The sequence below is a fragment of the Tinamus guttatus genome, unplaced genomic scaffold (assembly GCF_059628265.1).
Source record: "Tinamus guttatus ecotype Peru unplaced genomic scaffold, ASM5962826v1 Tinamus_guttatus_pri_ptg000131l, whole genome shotgun sequence".
Lineage (NCBI taxonomy): Eukaryota > Metazoa > Chordata > Aves > Tinamiformes > Tinamidae > Tinamus > Tinamus guttatus.
In genome coordinates this window covers 406591-429807 of record NW_028288665.1, presented here as the reverse complement: position 1 = coordinate 429807, position 23217 = coordinate 406591, and the positions used below count along the sequence as shown (strand labels likewise).

The window sequence follows — 23217 nt, the reverse complement described above, 5'->3', positions numbered from 1 at the left end:
TTTAGTGACTTATATTTATTTCAGCATTACAATGTAGTTGATAACAATGAAGTTATTCTGAATTTATCTCAGCGTAAAGTGGAATTTGGCCCACAGGGCATGTGTTTTCTACTTTATTTTTAGAAGACAAATGCTACATTGTCAAAAGGCATACTAGTGCGTGTCATATTTAGTAGTATCTTTAGTTAAAAGATTAATTCCCTGGCAAAGCATTTCCCTAAAGCCTTTAGCATTCAAATAAATTAAGTCAGCAAATTGACGTAAAGACATAAGAGAGATCAGGTTCAGGTGGGCTTTTTTTTTTTACATGATATTTTCATAAGCTCCAATTTCCCTGGTATTGTCGTAGGGTCTTTAAGTTCGCCATCTGAGTGTTCCTGCCCTGGGATTCCTCAAGGGCTACCTCACTGCCTAGCAAGAAGATCAACATTTCCAGGCAGGCCTTATTTAGGGACACGCAGCGCCAGGCTCGGCTACACTTTGCTGGAAAGCCGAGAGCGCCGCGGGAGCAGGGCACGCCGGAGGGCAAGGGTACGTGCAAAGGAAAGGACCAACATGATTAACTTACAGGAAATTAAAAAAAATAGGAAATAGTTCAGTGTGACCCACTGATAGCTTTTTCTTCGCTCCTCTAGTGAGATATTTCGCGCTGGCAGTCAGCTGCTGAACTGTGATCACAACCATTTCCCACCCCCACTTCCCCCCTCAAATTGTATGACAAATTACTTGGCCAAAAAAGACGAAAAAAAGCCAAACAAACAGAAAAGACAAAGCAGCAACTGCCCTGAAAGCGGCTCGCGTTTTGGCAGCAGGATGCTCATTTCGCGCTAGGGACAAGCTACCAGGCTTGGAACAACGCTGCGCTTATGCCCATGCAGCACCAGGAGCTGCACGCCAAGAAAGCAAACTTTGTAGCCCAACACCCACAGCAACGGGGAGAAAGAAAAAAAGAAAAAGAAAAATCTTGAGGCAAGCACTTTAAAAGGACTAGGACGCCTAGTTATTTTGTCAACAGGAGTTTATACAACCAACTTCAGTTTACCATTTTGCTGCCAACACAGCTTCCACCCTAAGCAGGGCTGATAACAAACACTGAAAGTTGCAGCTTGCTTAATTTTCCCTCAGGTTGCCAGTGCAGCACCGCTCGCGCTCCCATAGCCTAGCGCATGCAGCAAGGAAGCCAGGAGAGGGATCCCGCCTCGCAGGGAGCCTCCTGGCAGCGCCTGCCTCAGCTCCCGTTTTGATGCCGCACTAAAAGGTACCGAGGAAACTGCTAATTGAATCCTTAAGGAGACTGTGTGCTCCTTCAGGAAACAAATCAGTTAATGTACGCTCTAACGACAAGACACACTGCACTGTCTTTCTCAGGCTGTGTCAAGCCAGGGTGTTTTCCCTCTAAAATGCCAGATTCAAAGTGGGGAAGCCACGCTCAAGCCATACTCCTTCTCTGCAGTAGGAGCACGTGCAGCAATCCCAAAGATCCAAAAGCAGCAGGAAAGCAAGGACCACTTACTGAGCCCACTGGCTTCTTTATTTCTACTAAAAATGCTGCCTGAAAGAAAAAAAAAAGCAACTAAAGAAATGGATCCCAGTTAAATCCACTTAATCCTGCAGCAAGCACATGGCAGTGCTCAGTGTTTCAGCAGCACCAGGGTAAACCCTGCTGACAGGCCTGATCTTTAAGGATTTCCTGGCACATGCTCGAGGGGGTAGCCAGGGAAAAGGACCTCCAAGAGGTGCAGCATCTTCCTGGGAACATCCCACGGATAGCCACAGCTCAGGAGGAAAGCCAGAGACCGCCTCACGTGAGAGGCCTCGTGGTCTACTTCAGGCAACCTTCTTTAAGATAAGTGCACGGGGTTTGCTGCATGAGCCCTTCCAGCTCCTGCCACGTTTCACAACCACCGCGCACGTTGGGATTTCTCCACCTCGCAGCGACTTATGCACTGCCCAATCCTGACGCGTCCCTGCAGGGGGGACTCAACAACATCTTCAGCTCTAGGTTCACACCCATATGCCCGTAGCCTTCACATGCACGAGGTGAGCAGAGGTGACTTTGGCCGCCGGCTCTGGCAGCTACGGGCGCACAGAGACGCGCGCCTCACGTTTCAAGTTCATTCAGAGCAGCCCTCTTGCTTGTCAGCCCGGCCTGGCCTTGCCTTGAGCAAATAGGAGTCACAGTTCAGCGGGTAGAGCGGAGCTGGAGCGAGGGAGGACACATGCAGCGCTCGGGGCTATTTGTTTTGCCTTGTGTAAATACTTTAGCAGCAACGATGGTTTTATTGGAAAAGCCAGGACTTTGCAAGGTACCAAGATACTTGTAAGCATGTGTGTTATGAGTCAGCGGGGCTGGCGGGCTTCCAGCGCGCTCGCTGGGTCTTTCCCAAGCACGCAGCTCCTGACCCCGTTCTGCGTGCCAGGTTGCAGAAAGCAAAACAACAAAACACAACCCCCTCTTCTTCCTTTTTCCAGCGCCCACGCTCTGTTAAGATCGCTGTGGCACCCAGTGCCCTAAATGAATATGCTTTCATGGCTCAAGAGCCCCCAGAGAGTCTTCCCTGCAGACATAAGAAGGTCATTTTGAAGCAGTGGGAAAAATAAATCACAAGTTTCTACCCTTTCCTCAAGGATATTTGTGAAGGAAAACTATTTCAAAGGCTTTTTTTTTCCCCATGTTTAGCTAGCAACAAAACAAAAATCCGCTTTTTGCATGAAAAACAGACAACACATTTTCAAAGATCATATGAATTACTTCTCAGTTGCAGAACCAAAATGGAAATGCATGTTTACAGAATTTGAGACCTGCAACACATTTTGCCTTTTGGCTGTACGTTATCAGTGGAAAGCAGTTATACCTGTTTTCCCTTAAAAGGAAAAGCAGATCTAAGAATGAGAGGTGGGAAATGTAGATACTACGCCCAAGAAAGAGAAGCAGTGCTCAGTCTTGGGCAAGTCAGAACCGTTAAGTGTGATGCACACACTTATTCATTCGCAAAGCCCACTTCCTTTACATAGAAAGCTCCTAAGAAAGTGCTAAGTCCTGCTATTATATAAACACACGCGTTCCTCGACTGCGTTAGCCGAGGTCTCCACCGTGTTACAAAGTGCCACCAGCCTTCTGATGGCCCTGAACATGCACCATATCCGCGGAGATAAAGCCATTACAGCCTACAGGTGCAACTCCACTCCCACTCGACTTGCAGGAGAAGGGGCAGTTTCATGATCAGACTGTGCCAACGGTCGATTCTCAGCAGAAACTCCGAGCAAAAGTTTGAACTTTCAGTGTAATGACTTGAAACGAGACTCTAAAATATTCAAGCGAAGCTCCACAAACAAAAGCTTCCTACTCAACTCTAGCAGCTGCCACGCAGCTCGGACTTCTTACAGCTGAGCACGCTCTTAGGCAGACCTCTGCATATCTACAGTACTATCTTAAAAGTCTTTTGCCTCGTATCAAGGTCTCTCCACTCCCTTCTCTTCTCACAATAAAATTCACAATGAAGTTTGCACTTACTTAATATTTAACTTTTTAATCAAGTTTAACTAGCCAGAGAGAATGTGGCAGTTTCTCATTTAGAATTAGTTGCTTAAATATAGCAGTGAGAGAGAAAAAAAACCCACTTGTCAATGGCTCAAGTTGATGAAGATTGATACGGCTTGGAGACTTGATGTTACAGTGACTGATGCCTTCTGGAAAATGTAATTTGTTCTGTCTGGTTTAGGAAAATAGGTCATGTTTTTTAAATGTGCTAACTAATATGAAGAAAGGGGATTTTTTTTTCTTTGTTAATGGCACTGTCATGACATTAAGTGCATTTGATAATTATAGTGATTTTTTTCCCCTAGTACTCCCAGAAAACATCTCAAAAAATCTTGCGTTATGCTACAGATCTTGACCAGTAGCTTTTATGTTGATATGGCAAATACAATATGAGGGAAAATGAAAATATCTCTTCCTCCTGCTTTTGCACTTCTCCTACAGCTTGCAGCACCTACTAATAAGCCAGCCTAAGTTCCTGGCCTCCTGCTGCATCTGGAATTGCAGTTCCTTCTTTCAGACTCAGTTCTCATACGAGCAGCATGGGAGAGAGCTGCTCTCCTCTGGGGTTACCAAGGTCCAAGGCAGTTTTTTGCTGAGTGAGCTCCAACCTGCCCATGCAAGGATACAATATTGTTGAAATTTCCTGTCCAAATACAACTGACTAATTAAAATGCCTCAGAACAGAAGACTCCCAGAATTGAGGCATAAAAAAACTCCTAACTTCAGCATCTTAGGCCTAAAACATAAAATACTCTGAGAACAGTGACTGCACGTGTTAAATGCTTCTTTTACATAAACTCAGAGACCTTGGCTGTTTCTGCACCTCCAGAAAAGCAGTACTCAGTATGAAACTAGTGAAAGCCTACAAGATATCAACCGTTTCCCTTGTTGGTCTGCCAAGATAAACACTTGAAGAAATGCTAAACCCAAACAAATTCAGAGTAAAACCAGGCCTAAGGTTCCCTCAATTTATCAATTTACAGCAGAATTTCGGCTTGAATCATCCCCTGCTGACAGCAGCTACTCCAAAGCCATGACTTTCTTAAGCCATACTTAGAATCTAATCAATCATTTTACATCCCGAAAGCAGGAGATTTGGGCACTAATGAGAACTGGCAGCGTGCACAAGAAACCACAAAGGGCCCAGGGTGGCGGAGCGCGGCAAGGAAAAGCCGTGACGGCAGGAGATAATATTCAGGCTTGGGGAGCAGTTTTTCCTAATCAGCTTAAGCAAATTCCCCCCGGTGACCATGGGGGACGAGCTGCCCCCAGCCCTGGCGCCAGCGCCAGCCCTTGCGCAGCCCTCAGACCGGCTCAGCTACGGAAACTGTCACCAAGACAAGGCGAAAAGACGACTTGTTTTGAGGCAGAGCAGCTCCCTCGGCCCCACGCGGGAGCACGGAGAGGGCTGCGCGGGAAGGGGGCAGTGCAGCTAACGCCTGGCAAGGCATCATCTTCTGCTTCACCACTGCTCGAAGCCAGTTTATGCTCTGCACTGATAAACACGTCCCTTTTTTGACACGTTCTCTGCAAAGGGGAACGTCTCTTCACATGCAAGTGGAATGATCACTAAGAGGGTATGCACCTACAGAAGCACGTGTCTTCTGATTAGCGACCAAAATCAGTAATTTAAGCATCATTTCTCATGTATGTGAACAGGTCTAAATTGTTTCTAAAAGAGAAACAAACAAATATGCCTGATTTGGGAGGAAACGGACACTCTCACTGCAAGTCTTAACACCCCTGAAGCGCCACAAACTAATGCATACTTATCTTTGATTAGAGCCTCCTGCAAACTCCAGCTGAAATTGGATTAGAAACTTCTGCTGAAAAACGATTTATTACATAACACGGCTCTGACAGCCTGGGTTTCTGGCCACCAACTGAGCTTTTATAAAAATGTGCTGGGCAGCTGCCAAATCAGCGCTTTGAGCCTTGGCATGTCAGACATCTGAGACAGTAGCCGAGGCAGCCACATGTGCGGTGACATCCACAGCCCTATACTTTTATGGTTAAATGGTACACCCAAAGAACAGAGCAGTACGAGCCATTACACACAAAGGTAAAAGTCTCCTGCAGCTGTGGATCTGACAATTCCGATCACTCTGCAGAAGACCAAGAACCACAGCAGGGTTTTCTTTTTAAGGGTCTGGTATTAATTTGAACATAAAAGTAGCTTATTAAAGAGAGACAAAGAGAGAAGTGCGAAACAGCAGCCAGCTCCAAAAATCCTTTGCACTCCTCGTTCTAAATCAGTGCACAGAATTGGTAAGTTTCACTTTTCATATGACTCTACTGTCTCCACCAAGTGAACCTTAGGTATCCCTATAAACAACAGTTCAAGAAAATTACAATTTAAGCATATTTTTCTAATTAAATCCATTTCTATTATTTTGTTATTTTACAAGGTGTTTAAGTTCTACTATGCAACTATGTGGGGACAGGCACAATCAAAATGAATGATTTTTGCGATTTAAAGATCTGATCCTAAGACCTACAGATGTGAACTGTGTATATGGATAAATCAGGCTTCTGTATATTGCTAACTATCTAGAGATCCTTTCTGTCCCACAGACTCAATTCACCCATTTGTATGTGCTAAAAGAGTGCTGCGGCAGTAGGAAAAAAAATAGTCACACACAGCAGGTTATCAACTTGTCTTCCTTCTATCTAAAGGGGTTCCAACTTTAAAAGAGATTTAATTTTTGTCATCCCATGATGTCCGATAGGTCAGAGGTAGGAGGATTTTAGAAAAGCTGGACAACTCTTGCTGCCGCTGGCAGAACTAGCTGAACTTGGCTCCTCCGACTTATTGGACTGACGTGTGACAGAAAGCTGCCCCCTCTCTCTACCAACCTTTGTACCTAGGGGCAGCGACAGAGAGAAACTTAGTGCTAGAAAATCTCCCTTGGGAGACTGAGGTCTGATCTGCCTAACTGACCTGAATCAATTTTGCCAAGTGGGATATGGGAGAATAAATAAATAAATAAATAAATCTTTTACTGAACACAGGCTCTTGGGATTCTGACACCACGTTATGCACACAACATGCTGATTTCCCCCAATTTACTACTCAAAACAAAAACAAAAAAAAATAAAAAATAAAAAATAAAAATAAAAAGAGAGAGACTTCTTCAGATACCTTTTATCCTTGCTTACATCCCTGACTGGCAGAATATCCTCTAAAGCTGGGAGCAGTAAACTAAACCTGGGCCCTTAGTTATATCGGCAAATTTTCTGCATGAAGGTCAGCTCTCTAATCAAAGCAAATCTACAGTCTGAAGTTTTCCCAGGCTTATGCTTCAGTATTGAAGACATTTGAATGCCAAACCACTACCCAGGAAAAAAATTGCAGTATTTCAGCAGTAGGAAAATAAAGAATAAAGAGTGGTCGCTCTGCAATCCCTCAGCAACAAATCAGAGGAGTGCCGCTCACTAAATTCCTAGAAGGTCTGCAAAACATTTTCCCCAACAGATCAATGAAATAAATGCAAAACACTTTTTTTCAATCTCTCTCATGGCCAGAGGAGGGTAGAGGACATTACCTGGAACGGAGCAGGCGGCAGGGCCTGCATTTCGGCAGGACCACGCAGAGCAAAAGCAATGCAGTTCAGCAAGAACCACTTTGTTTTGGGTTCAGCTCTCTCTCCCCTCCACTTTTCCCTGATCAATGGCAACATTCAAACTTTACTCGAGTTATTAGAAGCACATCAAAGATAAACATTAAGCTTTTAAGTGCACTAATTGACATTTTAGCACTTAGAAATCCATCTCTGTGTTCTATCAGTCAGTTTAAGAGACTTGCCTCCCCCTCCCGTTAAGTTCCCTGTGTTTTAGCAGGGAGATTTTCAAAGCTTTCTTCCTCAGAGAGAATTTTAGAGAATTCAGATTACAAATATAACGCACTTCAAAAAGTAACACATTTCACAAATTTAAGAGCTTTTCCACAAAAGCTGTAAATGGCATCGCAACTACAACTCACAAGCTTCTAAGCTCCAATGAATTCTGCAGCTGTTCGGGCACGGCAAAGCCAAATCATTGTTTCCTTTACACTACCAGAATTGAAAAACCCACCACCATATTCCAAGCTGAAAAAAATAAAGAAGAAAAAACACACGCTAATGACTTCACAGCTTCTTTTTCTCCTCTTACAAAGCTAGAATAAAGGAGAAACCCGACTCGCGAGTGACACGTTTTTGTCTTCCCGCAGCGACTATCCCACAACGGGCTGGGTAAGCGGTTCGGAACAACCTCTGTGCGCAGCGCCAGACCGAGCGTGTCGCCTTCCCCTCTGCAGGTACTCTGGTTTCCCACTCATCCCGGCCCCGATCTCCGAAGACTCGTCTCACTGACAGCAGGTCTGGACCCTTGTTCTATTACTGTCGCACACCAACATGTTCACCTTCTGTGCTGCTAGAGAAATCCTTGCTCGGGCCCAATATTTAAGGCAACAAGGAAGATGAAATTAAATTCTCAAGGTTTCAAGCCCTTCCGTTCACTGTCAGATCTATTTTGGGGCTGGAGGCTGCCAGCCACCCCCACAGAAATCTGTGTGCAAAAAGAGTCTTTTGACAGGCTCGTTTATGCCTTCTGCAGCAACCAAAAGCAAAACACTGCAAACCAGTACGGCACATAACAGAAATTTCAAAAAAACAGGTCTTAAACCAAGGACAAACCTGCTGCTCCTTGAGCCCCACAAAAAGACAGCGGGATACAACACATTAAAGCAGAAGCAGCCAGTTTAAGAGCAGGATTATGCTGTACATAGCGAGGAGAGAAAAAGAGAGACATTAGTTGTCCTTCTTTAGGAAAGGGCTTTGAAACAAACACTCATCAAAAGAACGGAGGGCAGAGTTTTAAGACATGGAGCAGACAAAATTGATCATTTTCCCTCAAAGGAGGAAAGAAAAGGCCATCACTTAAGAATGCAAGCTTTAAGATTACATGAGAATTTAGACCTTTGCTGGTATCAGAAAAAGGAGGGAAAAAAAAAAGTGGATAATGTTCAACATTCTACTTTTTGTGGGTGGGATTTAATATGGAAGACTACATCTTGAGATGAGGTAGTTACACCACTCGAGTCAGCTGTCTTTGCCCCCTACATCTTTTTCTCTATTAAGAGTTCAGCTGAACTCTCTCCCGTGTTTATCACAAAGAAGGGATGAAGTCAGTTTGCCTCCAGGATAGGCACCCCCTGCACTATAGCAGCGAGCCCAGCACACCAGTTACGCACGTCTAGGATGCACGTTACCAAACTACGCTCAAGACAAAATTTACTGGTACGCCTTTGCTACTGTGCTCCTTTAAACCTTTCACCTCTTAAACTACGAGTTCAATGTCAGATTATAAACATCATAAAAGCTCATAAAACCCAAGCATAAAACTGCCAGCTCATTTCCAGATTATTTGCTCTCAGCCTTGCAAAAACATCAGGAGCAGTATTAGAATTGCATCATCCCTGTGCATGTCTCAACTCTTCTCCATTCGCATCACTTAAGGTCACTGCGATGGCCCGGTTGGTGTCACTGGGCCAGGCTGGCATCGCAGCCGCATCTTGGAGCTCGTCCTTCCGAGATGAGCCTCATCCGCCTTCAAAACCATCCTGAGGATGAGCAAAGCACCCTCAGCCTTGCTGGGGCCTGACCAGGAAGCGGGAGACAGCACACGGACATGCTGTGGGAGCCTGTCCCTTCACTGGCATCAGGTCGCAGCTCGCGGCACGGCCCCGCAGTAGGAAAGGGGGTAGCATTTGGTTACTTGGGCAGGGATTCCTCTTCAAACAGCCCCATAAGTCCCCCCCTAATCCCCAAGTAAAAGACTGTGACTAGATGGAAGCAGCCTGGTAGCTTCTCTGTAAGAATATATAGCTCAGTGGAATGAAATTCTCACTGGGATCTGGGCGGGGCAGAAGTTTTTTTCATTAAAAGTTTTAAACATCCCAGGAACTGCCCAAATCCTGCTCAGCAGAGTGTCTGTCAGGCAATACTAAAGTAAGAGCTTTATTGCTGCAATCAACCCTGTGACTCGCAGCGGAGACCATGCCCACCCCACCTACAATAAACCCGCTCTTGCTCTCTACTTGAAGCACACACCAGAGCACTCCCTGGCTCTGGCTCTGCTGGGCATTTGCAGCAGTTAAAACAGGGCAGCCCGAACAGGGCAGAAAAGCAACCAGCAGTACATTGGATTCGCTCTTACAGTCCATGGGGAAATGAGATGGCAGCAGAGACCCACCCAGGCACGCTCAAGAGTGCGTTCCTGTTTGATTTGCCGCTCATCAATTCTACTGTTCCGTGAGCTCACTCATGAGTAATACTGCACGGAGGGGCTGAATGTCATGAAGGGCTGGGCAAGGCAGATACACCCACCGGGGAGAGCATCTCCTCCCGCACCCGCCTATCTCCCCAGCAAAACAAGCAGAGTGAGTCAAAGCCCCTCCTGCGACTCCGCATGCAGCAGATATCAGCCAGCCTTCATTTCGGCCCAGTGCAATCCCTTTCTTGATCTCCCTGATGGAACAGGCTGGCAGTGCCGACACTCCCCGTCGTGGGCAGGCACCAACTCGGTAGCTCCGCTTTGCTACCGAAACTGCCCTGGATGCCCCAGGCAGGTGACTGCGTCTAGTCACGTTGCGAGAACGCGGCAGCCCCCCAAAACAGCCGCGCTTTCCAGGATGAGGGAATTGAGCTAAATGTGCCTCAGAGAGCGGATCATGCAGCATCCTGCTGGAGAAAACAGTGGCGTGACTTGTTAAAATGCCTCTGCATTGCTAGGTGACCTGCTCCTCCTTGCTACGCTGGCGTCCCGGCCATCGTGTGTTTTGGCATACAGATGTAGCAGCAATGGTATGGCTTAATCAGCCAGTGTTTTCACAACACATATTTCAAATATTAAGCACTTATTGAAGACTTAGAAGTTACTGTGTAAATATTTGTATTATATTATACTGCGAGCGCTTCCTCACCAACTGTGGAATTTTAAATCTATCTAGTCTGATAAAGCTTTATTTACATATCACGCTGCTCTTGATATTCAACAAAGTGAACTGACTAAATTTACACCAGCTCCATTCAAACAGTGCATGTCAGGAAAGAGCAACGCAACAGTTTTCTTCTCTGGTACGTGCCTGAACTAAACCACAGACAGATCGTCATAGAGCTAATACCAGTCTTAACAAGGCACCAATAGTCACGGGAAAAGATGGTGTCAAATGCACCTTGATCTTAAAAACATCACATCAATATGCTGCAAACTTTTGCTTCATTAATGGCAAAATGCAGTCATTTTGCTAATTACCCCAAACATAGAGTGTCTCCCCTTACAGTTTTGGAAGTGTGAGTTGCCCACACAGACCCCCCAAACACTGGGCTATTTTACGTGTTTTGAAGCGTTCCCAGGGTGTTACGATGCCTGCAGGCAACAAGAACAGCCCCAGAGGGCAGGGAGCTTTTGTGCTCTAATCCGGGCCCAAATGAGCGCGTTTGTGCCCTGATCCACGGCAGAGGGCAGAGATGGGCAGCGAGGCAAAGGCAGAGCTTCATCCACCCGTTCCACACGAAACCAAGTGGGAACGGGTCAGATTAACTTAATTGGGTCAGATTATCGCCTCCCACTACTTTACAAGAGGAGCATGGCAAGAAGCTCCTCAGACAAGCAGCTAATGCTCAGAAAAACATTAGCAAGAAGTAAAGAGCAGAAAATGCATAGTGCCATTGTTAGTCTCAAATAAAATAGCTTATTGGGAAAAAAAAACTACCAAAACACAGTATGTTCTTTGCAATTTCTATTAAAAAGAAAAAGATTTAAAAGATTGAAATAATTTTTTTTACACATCCATTAAGAATCAGGCCTCCAGTAGCTACCTCCCTCCACTTCCCCTCCAAGTAGAAAAGTAAATAAAAAGAAAAAAAAGGAGAATTATGGGACTCCAATTAACAGTTGGTACCAAGTTGATCACATCAGCATTGAGAAATCTGCGTGTCTGAAGAACCTGCTGTATTGAAAAAGCCCTGTGGTGCGATAACCTGCTTACTAACACTGAATCCAAATTGCAAAGTTTTTATTTTACATACTGAAGTAAGATTTTTCTCTCCAGTATATGCAGACAGACTTGTGCAATCATGTTAAACAAAAAACAACAACAAAACAACAAAAAAGGGAGGAAAAAAGAAAGAAAACATAGCTGACGTTGCATGCTACCTTTCGACAGCCCTGCCAGCTGCAAATACACCATCAATTGTCTGTTCAGTACGTGCTAAGAAAGCAGAAAAGGCTGCTTAATTGCAATTCACTCGATTTTTCATGTTTACTTCAGGTTTAAGAAAAATGGCCATGAAGAAGAAAGATTTTTGTTCTTCCTTTTACAAACACCCTCGTTTCTTATTTCATAAGAAGCTGTTAACCTCACACCAGGTTTACAACTTTCCTATTTCAAAATGTTATGGAAATTGGAAAAACAAAGTACAAATGGAAAAATCAGCCAGAATTTTCTCCCATACTTGAATATGAACAGTGCAGTACTAAGAAAGAAAAACTATATCCAAACATTCTGTATGAATTTGTTACTACTAAACTAGGTATTCATTAAATATGTACGTATGGTTTGGAGAAACATGCCCCTGCTTCCACAGAAAGAAAGAAAAAAAAAAGGCGGCAGAAGCACAATTTTTGTCAATTGACTTATTCCAGAAAACTCAAGCATCACTTTGGTACAATCCTTCCTCCAGCTTTTGCTACACACACACGCAGACTCACGTACGTGCAAAGAAAAACAAGACTTCCCTTGACACGTGGGCTCCAACAACTCAAGCTTTAGGTTTCTGCGTTTAGGCTCTTTATAGCTCACATACATACCTGTTACACTGCAGCAGAACAGAATTCAGAACAAGTGGGGGCAACCTGCTACTCAAATCTAATATAGATAAACAAGCAGCATTTTTGTCAGACAACTGTCTTGCATTTTCTCCTTGCCACTCAAGAAATGTTAGTAATACAACAATTACTTAACCATACAGATTTGCGGTTAATAAAAAGAGCATGCTTTGAGTGACAATATCTACTTTGCCCTCGCAGAATCAACTCTCATTCCCCATAAATAAATGTTATTATCCTGGAATTGAACTCTTGAGTGGTGAACTAGTAGCTGGCTTGCTTTGATGCTTCAATACATTAAGTGCTTTACATTATGGATAGATCCACTGCCCACTCAATCAAGAAAGGTTAGCTAAGTAATGCTGTAATCTTATTTAGATTGTCCAGTATTTATTTAGCTTCTTTAGTCAAGCATGGATAGCTGAAAAAAAACATGTGCAAGAATAAAGCTGAGACATTTAAGCGTGGAAAATGAAGATAAAATATTTACTTCCTATATTAGAGAGTAACAGTTTTACTCACCTAGTTCCTCAGCTAAAACACCAAAAACATGGTGCAAAAAAACGAAAAAAAAAATATATAGATTGCAAGCATTTTGAAACGTAGTTGCAAAAAGGCATGAAAAACAACACTATAAATAGCTTTTCAAAAATCTGTAAATTCTCTTCATACATTAGTTCTACACTCAAGTTCTACTTGGTTAGAAATTTGGATCCATTACCAAAAATACATGGATATCACCAAGGCAATAAAAAAGTTGACGAAAAGGCATAAAACCAAAAGTCAAAACGCACTTATTCCTCTCGCTCTCTTGTTTTGCATTCTGTTCTCTATGTCCTGCTATGGATGATAACCAGGGAATATCCCCACAAAAATGCTACTTCCTACAACAATTATAAGCCTTATTCCTCTTAGGGAGCTGGTTTCTGACCTGAAAGCTGCCTTCATTCAGAAAATGAGAATGGGATGAAAAGGAAAAGCTCAAAATTCACCTCCAGAAGGGCTGAATGGAGATGGGGCAATAAGAGTATTGGCCTTTAAAAGAAAAAGTTACTGATGTGAAAAGTGATGTTTCATCAGACAGAAGGAATGAAGGAGCATGAAATAGTTCAAGCAAATCAACAACAACAACAACAAAAAAAGGCATGATGCAGAAGAGCTGACCTGCGCCTTTGCTTTAAACAAGACACGAACCTGGGGAACAACTCCTACCCTTGAATGACCATCGGCTGCCATTGCCCCCCGCGCACAGCGCGTTCGAAGGGAGGACGCCCCGAGCGGGGAGCAGGAGACTCGGCGCACGCGCTCAAGCGGGCGGCCCTCCGAAACGAGGCGTTCGTTCTAGAGCACACAGGCCTGCTCCCCTCCTCTCCCCTCCGCAGAGCTCCCCAGGGGCAGCCCCAGAGGCCCTGCGCCCGAGGAGGCCAAGGTGGGGGCACCACCAGAGCTGCTGCTTCCAGAAGGTTCCTCACCAGAGACTTGGCTGTGCCAAGGCCCAGGGCAGCCCACGGCGGGGGCGATGAAATGGCTTCCCTGCCCAGCCCCCTTATCTCTACCGCTACAGAAATACCAGTATATTTCCACTGGAAATAAAGCCACTATAGAGGTTTGAAAGTGGAATCAATTAGTAAATGGAGGAAGCCTCCTCTCTGCTTTGGCCAGTCTAGTTTTTCTTGCAAACACATAAGCATGCTTCTAGTGATTTATATTTTCAGGCAGCAGTGGAAAAGGAGAAAGCGGGTCAAAGCATATAAAATCTACAGAAACAGTGAAAGGACTCGGTCACCCAGCCCATTTTCTGCCCAGGGTTGCTGCACTAGCACACATGTCTGGCCTTTAAATTACTCCAGCAGCACAACTGCAGACCCTACCCTTGCAAACATCTGCAAGCAAACTCAGAGGAATCATAACTGCTATGAAAGCTGCAACTTTCAACAGACTTGCCTCCTTTTTGGTGTATATTTGTCTAAACAGGACTTGTAATAACAATTTTTTCCACCCTGGCTCACAGGTTTCCTTTCCTTCTCACAGGATGGGGAAGATGCAACTTCAAAAATGTTACATCAAGTTTCTGAAAAAAGGCGGCCAAGTTTTACAGTTCAATTTTTTACAGAGGGGCTTCTTTTTAAATTATTTCTGCATATTCTGATATTGACTCCTTTCCCCTTACAGATATGGAAAGGAAGTGTTATGGGCATATTAGTTCCTCTAAGAGGGCACAAAATTAGAGTTGGGTTAGCAGACGTGCCATGGGCTAGGGCTGACTTGCCTCTACTTCCACATCTTTGTTAGAATAAACTATTAGGAATATTTCCCCCCCCCCTCAAAATAAACAATCCAAACAAATCCATTGCAACAGTGACATGCTATTTAAAATGTGACCTTATTTTGAGTCAAAGAAACAGGTGAATCAGCTTGGCAGCTGCTATAAAATCTAAATGGAACTGGAGGGTGAATCCGTACACCAGAAGGTCTGCAGGGCAACGTTCATAAAGAGGATACATAAGAGAACCTGTGCCCATTCCTGAAGAATACCACTGTCACAGTCCCCACTTACATACTTCTGAAATTTCACAGCTGTTGTGGTGAGCCAGTTTCCTAACAGGATTTGCTATAAAAATCAACTAAGCAAAACTGCTTGCTGACATAACACACACACGCACAAAAGCAGAGTGGAAGAAAGTACAAGAGAAACAGTTCTCTTCAAACTGTGGTCTGGAGAAAGGAGACCGTACGTGTTCACTTTCAGTGCCATGAACAGAAGAGTGCCAAGTGACACCAGCATTTGGGATTCACTTCATTGCCTGCTTCCTAGCACTCCCATCAGTCAGCTGCATTTACAAGAAATTTCAATGTGCTGTGAAAATGCTAATGTCTTTGTAACAAAACCGAAATTTCACCCTTTTCAACCACTTTTTCACTTATGACAGGTCCAAAGAAATGATGTATTTCATCAGTATAAGAAATGGAAAGGAAGGATACCTCAAAGTAGTCAGACTAACAAATTTCAGCAATAAAACACTGCAAATTTGTCAGTGATCATTTACCATAAACTCAAGCAAGCAGAGATAGCAACCCAGAAGTATTTTCCTCTCTTGAAATAAAGACCACCACATTCAGTGTCATCTACTGAAATGCTTAAGCAATTCACAGTACATCTTATCTGAGCTAGGGATTTCTGCAAGTTTCATCTATAGTCTTTTCCCAATCATTTTACCAAGAAAAAAAATGCTCAAAATGTCTAAAAATTCCTTATTTGGACTTTTAGCATTACAGATAAGCAGCAGTATCAGTCAACTTCCTGATTTGGAACTTGGACAAATTATTGGTATACTATAAAATAAGGAGGCTAAGTAAAGACAGAGGGAAACTTTTCACAAATTATTATTATATAAGCTATTTACAAAACTATAACTTACAACCTGGTAATGGCAGAAAAACACAGCATGAACATTTCTAAATCGATGGAATCAACAGAAGATGAGATAGGGAGCACAATTAACAACTGAATTATGCATTAGTAAATGGACTGTTTTCTTGGAGAACTGACCTCAAAACAGTATCTGAGAGGGTAAATAGCATGACATAAGCATGGACTGTTTCCAAATAAAAGAGCTGGTTATTAACAGGACAGTAAGTGGAGCAATGAATTGAATAGTGTGGTCAGAGAGATGAGCCAAAGATCAGATTGATTTAAAGGGGAAATGAGGACATCAGCCAAGGCCAAAGAGAACAAGAAATTAACCATTATCCGTGTCAAGCTCTCAGTCCTTCCTTCTGTTTCAAAATTCCCAGTCCTTTATTCCAGCCATTCCCAAACAACTATTCAAAAAAGCCCTACAAAAGCTAATTTCTTGCTACTACTCCTGACGGAGGTCAGAGAGGTTCATGACAAATCTTTTTCCTTTTGTGTTGGAAATACATTTGACTTCTAAGAAAATGCAGCACAGCAGTGTAGTCTAGCTTGCGGACTGAGCTGACATCCAACCAGAAGCCTACAGATCCAAATAGCTTTGAATTCAGCTAATTTCTCTTTCAGACAGAGACCAAGTCCACAGAGATCCAGATGTATGGAAAAAGCATTCACTTACACACTCCAAGTAATTCTAAATTTGCTTCTTGTACTCTTAGTGGAAAAAAACTTCTGAAACAAACCTTCAAGCACGTGTGTATAACCAGCAGTCACAATAGGATGTGATGGCAGAGGCTTCAGTCTCAGCTACCAAACCACCACCTATTTTGAGAGTCCCCAGAGGGCTTGTACTCTGGTTGTTCACCCCGGCCGAAACCCGCGCTGCTGCATCCTCACAGGTTTTATTTTCCTTCAATTATTTACAGCTCTGCTGCGCAGTTAAAGCCAAGTGCAGGTAACACCTATCCATGCTGAAATCACACCTTCATTTTATTATACAGCAACACATCATTACAAATGCAGTCAAGTCAGGAAATGTAGTTACAACAGTCCCATCTCCAGTGTAAACAGGACTATAAATCAAGCCCTGTAATCAACCCTGCATTTAGAAAAACACTTTTGAGATCCCATCTACACTTGACTGGAACTGTGCTCCGCTCAGACACAAAGACTAAAGAAGGGAGATTGGCTCTCACACTTGAATGAAAAACAGATGGGCTATAGAGACACTCAGAATAGGCCAAAACACACAAGAGGAGCCAGAGCTGTGTGAGCCGTAAGCAAAATTAGACAGACCCGTATGTCTGCAAATCTGATTAGACCTACTGCCCCTGGTCAGAGCAAGGCGAAGAGATTTCTTACTGTGGAAACAAAACTGTTAGAAACGAAGAAAGAACCAGTGAATTTAAGAATTTTGCAGCACAGTTTCTACAATTCTCTCGTAGCTTGTAATTGCTGAAATGTCAGTGGCAGTACCAGAATAACGCACAGATGTGCACGTATGTGGCTCAGTGAATTTTGTGACATTACACCACACTAGGTAGGTGAGAATCCCTCTATGCAGTATTGCCAGGCTGCGCACTTGCAGCTCTAGGATTTCTTCTGCTTCTCCCCAGTTCCAGAGTCCCGCAACTGTGAGAAAGACAAACCCACACAGCAGCTACCACACACACTAATCACTTCAGCAGCTGGGGGAAAAAGGCTTTTGAGCCTTTTAAAATTAGAAGGCATATGCATCCAAAAAGATGGAGGATATAAAAATTATGGATTCTGTGAAGTCATGGCAAAAGTCAGGGTTATTTTAAGCATTCCAGGATTTCACTTACAAGTGTGTATAATGCTCTTAGGATGTCAAGGGAAGTGGATAAAGTGGATATAGTTAAGCACTCCAGCAGAAAGTCAGGCTGGAATGAAGAAGATAAGTTAAAATTATATTCTTCTGACCGTATACTTCCTACTCAGTAGTAATAGACACAAGGGTGTTGTTTTTTTGGGGGGCGGGGGAGGAGGAAGGATGGAGGAAGAAGAAAACCCCAGAAGTCATAGTAATGAATTAAGGGAACACCAAATACACTCTATCTGCCTTTATAATAAACCAGAAGCAAGAAACATGTTCTATAATCAACTTCATATTAAGGAAAACATGTTCAAGAACACAGGTAGGTGTCTAGTCAGAGAGGGGAACCTAAAGGGTCCACACACCCATGCAAAGGCCAATTCATCCCCAAAGCCTCCCTGACTGCAACACATTGCATCTTGCTCATTGCATTGCTCCCAGCCACGCTCAGAGCAGTCTCTCATACGGCTTTCTATGGCATCTGCAAAGGCAGCATTTCCTTTAGTTCTGCATGAGACGTGAGAAGGGCAAAGAGGAGTTCAGCTTGGGCAAACCTGTTAATGCTTTTATTTTTTTTGTCTCTGGGAGCGTTACTCTACGGAGAAAACTTTGTTACATATGATTACAACCACTGGAAACCCTGTGCACTTCGGTACTTGGAAAACCTCAAGATGTTGGCGAGGAAACACGAAAGGATGCATAAGATTAAAACCAGAGGTGGAAGTTGAAAATTGCTTTTTGAGTCACTTGCATTTTTTTCTCTGTTTAGTTGATATAGAACTGCAGTCTGCAGGAAAAAAAAAAAATGTTGGCATCTTCTTCACAGGCCTGATTTCCCTTTATGGTATCCTTCCTTTCATTCAGCTGTTCCACAGGAGTTAGTTACTCTTATGTCTGGCAAGCTATGGCCTATAAACTTTGTCCAAAACTATATTTTTAAAGCCAACAATGCCAGCATCCAGCTTTATTCCTATGACAATATTACTTTTCTTTCTTTTCCTCTCCCTCTTTTAACTTAGCCTTTACATTAAACTATTTGCTGAAAATAGAAAATACATTTCCAAAGAGGATACATTTCATCTCAAAGTTTTTCTTCAGCAATTCACTAAATTAGGCATTTTTTTACAAGGCATTAACCAGAAAAGTATGGTTAGCTAGATGGCTAGGTTAAAAGAAAAGACATCTGGAATCAGCCTTATTCTTCCAGAAGTATTCAGAATTTTCTCCGAGACTTAATACCACCAGGCACCACTTTATTGAAAGTAACACAAATCGATTTTTTTTAACCCTCTACCATCTAATTTCTGCAATGGCAAAATGCCACAAGGGGATCACTAGGCACTCCTATTTCAAACATTTCCGTGAGCGTGTCTGTGGGTTTGATATCTCTGTGGCACATGGACATCAAAAGATCCTAAAAGCAGTTGCAGGGTAAATAGCACTGCAAATGCAAACACAAAATAAGTTGCATAAATGTCCCCCAAATCAGACCATGAGAAATATAAAAATCTCATTTTTGCTTCTATAAAAGATTGACTTGTCTTGAATCAAGTATGGGATGGTGAAAGCATTTACAAAATAGTAGTGTTTGCTACTGACAGTTGCATTTTTCGTCCACACAAGAACTAAAAAGAACAAACTAATCTACCTAATGACACGATCTGAACTAGTTGGAAAAAGAAGAGGTGATAAATAGATTTTAATTTCAACCTAATGATTCACAGCCTATGGCCCCCAGCTAAATCCAGCCAACCAGAAAGGTTATTCATTTTCGGCACGACAGTTCGCACCCTGCTCGACAGGGTTGGCCTTACTTAGCAGCCCGTGAAACAAGCAGGACAAATACACTTATCATTTTAGTAGAAAAACCTTGGGGATCCATTGCTTAAAATAATAAAAGACTATAAAAGACTTTTTTTTTTTTAAAAAAAAAGGCTTTCTACAATTCAATTTACTTTAAAACAACATGGTTCAAATATTCACATCCTTGCATCTATCTGTGACACATTCACTTCAGGTTATTTTCCCATTCCCAAGGAGAAAAACTATGCAGATTATTACTTTTCTCTCAACCCTAAGGTGGTGGTTTGGTATGGGTCTGTACATCCAAAAAAACTTCTGCCTCAAATAATGAAGTTAAACCTTTCCATTCAGCTCTCTTTTCACTCCAGCTGTTTCTCTTACCACTCCAGCTGTACTTTCTTCAGAGCTGCAATATGATGCTCTGGTCTGGAAAAGCTTAGAATTATTATTTTATTTCTTTCAAACAGAGGTCGAGGAGGGGGTCCTGACAGAAGTAACAATACCAGGCTGGAACGATTCTTTCTTTCTTCCTTCCAAAGCACTAATTCTAGATGAAATGCTGATTGCTGAGCAGCTCTTTGTATTTGGCAAATATCCTTTTTGGCCTGAGGTGGATAACAGGCTGCAGAACTTTATCAGGTAATTTCTATACAGCCAGGCAAAGCTGGGGAACTAAAAATGCACAGGGGTCTTTTGTTTTTAAGCCATTCTCTGTAACTCTTTGTGATGGAAAACTCACTAGCCTTATGTTGCTAACATTTATCTAGAGTAAATGAAAACAAAAGAAAATACTGAAGCTGATAGAAAAGACTGAAAAAGTTGGAAAAAAATAGTCACGGTTGCTATTAGGTTTCGGAGGCTGTGGGGCATTTAGCATTTAAGTTAAGACACATGTTTCATGAATCTGCCTTAAAGGATACAGAACATAATGGCAGCAATTTACATTTTGGAGTTAAAAGAAAGAAGGCATGCATGTTACACAGAGGGAAAATACAAAGAAAGAAATACTTCAACAGCTCTGAAAATCCCTTGGGAAAATAGCGTTTCAGTTTGAATGTGTTTCTTCCCCTTCTGGAATGAATTACTACTTTTTTTTTCCTTTTAACAAGTATACACATATAATATACACGTATGAACTGCATTTAAAATTGTTCAATAAAATAACTACATTAAAGAAACCACACACATTTCCAAGATAATCAAGAAAGACCGACCCTCTTCTCACAAGCTAGAAACAGCCCCAGATACACAGGATTACCCGAAGTCGCAGAACAAAGAACTCGCGCAGATGAGCAACATGTGTCAAACCTTCAACCAGCCGTTTCTCTATCCGTGCTAACAGCAGTAAAAGCTGGCACCGAGATGCCAGAATTTCACTGAGCCGAACAAAACCATCTTGGACATCTCCAAGCGCCAGCAAACTGGAGTGGTGCTTGGGCCAAAGAAGAAACACCTTTGAAAACCAAGAATATAGTTGTCTTCCAGATGGAATTCTCATGATTTGTGAGCTTAAGGCAAAAACGTTAAATGTTATCCAGGTCCACTGTGGCCAGGAGTCATCACATACACAGCATCAAACATAATGAATGAAATGAGTAAGTGATGAAGCCACTCACTTCGGCTAAAGGAAGAGAACTTCCTTCTGTTATTTTTTGGAGGCATCAAATGAGGTTTGTATTGCCAGCAGAATCCACCAAGCCCTCCTGCTCGTCCCCTCCTTCGGGAGAAGCCAACCCGCAAGCCCAGGAAAGGGACAGGCTGCGGGTGACTCCCTGAGCTGCCACCATCCTTCCCCAGGGCCTCGCTGCCCTCCCCTCGCATGGGACGCGCATCCGTCACGTGCAGGCATCACATAAAAACTGCGACGTTTCTAACTCTGGTTATACAGGGGTGGCTTTAGGAAAGAGAAATTTTATTGCCTCCCCAAAGCCCACAGAAAAGCATCAAGAAAAAAAAATACTGATTCAGAAAAAAAAAAAAAATCAGTACAAGGAAGGGAGGTATAAGGAGCCAAACACGAGTCAAACTGGCCAGAATAATTTAGAGAAATGCTTCATAAAGCCACTGCCAGAACTTTTATTGTACTTTTAAAAATTCTCCTAAGGGCAAGGCTTTGTACAGTTTTTCCTCATTAGGTCCCCGCCATTTCTACCATATATCAGGCTATTTGACATTATAGGTTGCTCTAACCAATGCAGAAGCATCAGCACTGCCTCACAACTCAAAAAGCCTGCAAGATGAACAGCCTTAGTTATATCTTGTGTTGTAGCTTTTCTTTTATTTAAAGAACAACAAAAAATGTTAAACCATGTGCTCTGACAAATTCTGTTTAAGAGTCGGTATTGTTGCTGATTTGCATGTACTTATTAAAGACAGGTATGGCTGGTCTGACAGCGTTTTTCAGTGTATTCTGAGAAAGTTGAAGGTCATTTATTTGATAAATGCATAAACTTAAAAAGAAAACAAACTTCATTGTCAAAACCTCCACATTCTTTGGAGTCTAATCTATATAACTGAGTATTAACGGAGACCTATGTGTTCAGACTCAGGGTATTTTTTATTCTCCTCTCTCCTCCGTGCACTCTCAGCCATGTTGCACTGCCTGGTGAGAGCTTCTGCTGCACATTAGTGGCTCAGAGCACAGGATCATGGAGTAATCACAGCCATTTTGGATGTCTCAAAATCCACAAAAAACACACAGCTAAAATGAGTGGGAACCTAATTTAGAAAAATGGTTAACACTCATTTGGAGCTTTCGGATTTTTTTTTTTTTAATAAACAGTATGTGGCAGGGACTGAAGACTGATTTATGAAGAGCCACGCGAGTTCCTGCACAGAAGGCAGCCAGACCTCAGTTCAGTTATTCACTGTGAAATTAAAATTCCTATTAACCTTTTTGACTGTTGCTCTTCCCTTTTACTTCATGCCTCCTTGTTGTCTCGTGTCCTCTTTGTCACTGCTCTTTAACTAGGTGCCTATGCCTCATACACATTTTACCTTTTAATCACTCTCTCTGATCCTCTGCTCCGCTTTTTTGGGGGGGCATTTCCTAGCCCTCTTAATTCATTTCATTATTCATTTCCGCTCTCCCTTTTACTCCATCAGTATTTGGAGACAAGATGAGTAAAATTAACCAGTTTGAGAAATGACGTCAAACCGCCAAATTATAAAATAACAGCAGAGAAGTTTAGTAATTATCTTTCATTCTGTTTCATTTCATTTTATTTCTATTCGACTACTGATGCACATTGTAACAGAACATGAAAAGGTTTTGCAAGGAGCTGTGTTCAGTGATGCTCATATCTTTTTTCCTCAGTAGTTACAGTTAATTTATAATCCAGTAATGTGCATGTCTAGTTCAGATTATTACTTGCAACGTGCATTACTCAAAAATTAATTTTATCTTGCAGCAAGCTGCCCGTCGAGCTTGCTGTGGCTGTATATCACATAAGAGACACAGAAAGGCACTTACTGGGTCCCTGGATTACAGTCTGAAACTCCATGACCAAAGAATGTGATCTTAAAATCTAGAAATTCACGGACTCAAAATCTCTGTTCAAAGGGCCCCATTTACCCTTAATCCAACACAGTGCTAAGGCTTTTTTAATTATTATTATATTTTTTAAAAAAGTAAATCTCTGTGTACACTTGCAGAGCTCTATAAATAAAAAACATGTGCATTTATCTCCAATTAAACTCCTATGTAAATTTATATGCAAATTAAGCACAACCCTCAGGCTCCTGGCAAGATGC

The 23217-nt window shown here is 42.6% G+C and overlaps 1 protein-coding gene across 4 annotated transcripts in view; it reads right to left on the bottom strand.

Moving 5' to 3' along the window:
- The window catches only part of JARID2 (jumonji and AT-rich interaction domain containing 2), a 198860-nt gene that overhangs the window by 113893 nt on the left and 61750 nt on the right, over window positions 1-23217 (bottom strand). The window lies entirely within an intron of this gene.